The sequence below is a fragment of the Chionomys nivalis genome, chromosome 5 (genome assembly GCF_950005125.1).
Source record: "Chionomys nivalis chromosome 5, mChiNiv1.1, whole genome shotgun sequence".
NCBI lineage: Eukaryota > Metazoa > Chordata > Mammalia > Rodentia > Cricetidae > Chionomys > Chionomys nivalis.
In genome coordinates, this window is record NC_080090.1 from 320635 (window position 1) to 323410 (window position 2776).

General features: G+C 44.2%; 1 non-coding gene across 1 annotated transcript; it reads left to right on the forward strand.

Annotated features, from left to right (window-relative positions):
• The first annotated feature begins 277 nt into the window (after positions 1-277).
• On the forward strand, positions 278-386 carry LOC130875282 (U6 spliceosomal RNA). Its single transcript, XR_009057211.1, has one exon. It is a non-coding gene; the product is annotated as a U6 spliceosomal RNA (small nuclear RNA).
• Positions 387-2776: the final 2390 nt, after the last annotated feature.

Consider the following 2776-nt stretch of genomic DNA (forward strand, 5'->3'; position numbering starts at 1 on the left):
TCTACAAGAGCTAGTTCCAGGACAGGCTCCAGAGCTACAGAGAAACCCTGTCTCGAAAAACCAAGTGCTGGGATTAAAGGCGTGCGCCACCACCCCAGGCGACAAATAAAATCTTAAAGAGAGTAGTTGGCAGTGCTGGAGCAATGGACCCAAGCTCGACTTCCAGAACCTACATCAGGCAGTCCCAACTATTTGTAACTCTAGTTCCAGGGGATCTCCTCTGACATTTTCATTCGTGTACATACCCACATACAGATACATATAATTAGAAATAATAATTCTCGCTTTGGCAGTACATGTACTAAAAGTTAGAATGATACAAGAGAAGATTAGCATGGCCCCTTTGCAAGGATAATACACAAATTCACGAAGCACTCTATATTTAATTTTTTTTTAATTTTTTTTTTTTTTTTGGTTTTTTGAGACAGGGTTTCTCTGTGGTTTTGGAGCCTGTCCTGGAACTAGCTCTTGTAGACCAGGCTGGTCTTGAACTCACAAAGATCCGCCTGCCTCTGCCTCCCAAGTGCTGGGATTAAAGGCGTGCGCCACCACCGCCCGGCTTTTTTTTTTTTTTTTTTTTTGGTTTTTCGAGACAGGGTTTCTCTGTAGCTTTGGTGCCTGTCCTGGAACTAGCTCTTGTAGACCAGGCTGGCCTCGAACTCCCAGAGATCCACCTGCCTCTGCCTCCCAAGTGCTGGGATTAAAGGCGTGCGCCACCACCGCCCGGCTAAAATATTTTTTTAAGAAAAGATAATTGGGGCTGGAGAGATGGCTCAGAGGTTAAGAGCATTGCCTGCTCTTCCAAAGGTCCTGAGTTCAATTCCCAGCAACCACATGGTGGCTCACAACCATCTATAATGAGATTTGGTGCCCTCTTCTGGCATGTATGTATACTAAATAAATAAAGTCTTTTAAAAAAAAAAAAAAAAAAAAAAAAAAAAAAGAAAAGATAATTGACCAGTTGCTCTAGGATATTGATTTTTTAAAAAAAAATATTTATTTATTTATTTATTTATTTATTTATTTATTATGTATACAATATCCTGTCTGTGTGTATGTCTGCAGGCCAGAAGAGGGCACCAGACCTCATTACAGATGGTTGTGAGCCACCATGTGGTTGCCAGGAATTGAACTCAGGACCTTTGGAAGAGCAGGCAATGCTCTTAACCACTGAGCCATCTCTCCAGCCTGGATATTGACTTTTTGAAATCTTTTCAAGTTTTTTTTTTTTAAAGATTTATTTATTATGTATACAGTATTCTGCCTACATATATACTATAGGCCAGTAGAGGGCATCAGATCTCATTACAGATGGTTGTGATCCACCATGTGGTTGCTGGGGATTGAACTCAGGACCTCTGGTAGAGCAGTCAGTGCTCTTAACCTCTGAGCCACCTCTCTAGCCCTCTTTTCAAGTTTTTTTTTTTTTAAATATTTATTTATTATGTATACAATATTCTGTCTGTGTGTATGTCTGCAGGCCAGAAGGGGGCACCAGACCTCATTACAGATGGTTGTGAGCCACCATGTGGTTGCCGGGAATTGAACTCAGGACCTCTGGAAGAGCAGGCAATGCTCTTAACCACTGAGCCATTTCTCCAGCCCCTCTTTTCAAGTTTTATAGAGATAGAGAGGCCATGTGTTCTACAGGGCTCATGTGGAGGCCGGAAGGCGACTTGTGAGAGTTGATTCTTCTAAGAGGTGAGTCCTGGTGATGGAGCACAGGTTATCAGTCTTGGGCAAGGGCATTTACCCAGAGACAGGGTTTCACTGTTTAGCTCTGGCTGTCCTGGAACTCGCTTTGTAGACCAGGCAGGCCTTGAACTCACAGAGATCCTTCTGCATCTGCCTCCCAAGTGCTGGGATTAAAGGCGTGCACCACCTCGGCCCTGCTTTAAATTAATATTTAATTAACAGTGTTTTTTTTTCTGAATTGCATACATGATTGACTCTCCATATTGATGAATCCATCTGCAGATCTTATCAACTGTGGATTGAAAATATTCAGAGAGAAAAGGCAGACTTCGTGGTCCACACCTGTAATTCCAGAATCTGGGAGACTGAGGAAGGAAGATTACGAGTTTGAGGGAAATGGAGAGATGGCTCCATAATCTATGAACTCATGTAGAGGACCTGAGTTCATCAGGTCTGTAATTCTAGCCTGGGGGACCTAACACCTTTGACTCCTGGGCAGCTCACATGCACATAACAGTACACAGACACATGCATGATTACGAACCATGAATCTTTTCTAAGAAGAGTTTGAGGCCTGTATTTGCTACATAGACTCTGTCAAAGAAGAAGCGAAGGAGGTAGAAGAGGAGGAGGTGAGGAGGGGGCTGGATAGGTGACTCCGTGATTGGGAGCACTGACTGCTCTTTCAGAGGATCTGGGTTCGGTGCCCAGCACCCACATAGCAGTTCAAAACCATCTGTAACTCCAGTTCCAGGGGATCGGATGTCCCGTTCAGGGGATGTTCTCTTCAGCCTCTGTGGCCCTGTGCACAGGTGGTGCACAGACGTACAGGCAAGCATTTATATGCATAAAACTCAGAAGAAGGAAGAGGGCTCTGTGGAGAATCTGGGGACGTATGTAGTTGGGTTGGTAGAGTGCCTAGCAGGCATGAAGCTCTGGGTTCAGTTCCTAATACTACATCCAATCAGGCAGTGTATATGCCTGTAATGCTAGCACTCACGAGGGAGTGGCAAGAAGGTAAAAAATTAAACTTGACCCTCACCTGCCTGCCTGGGCTACACAAGACCCTGTCCCAGAGAAG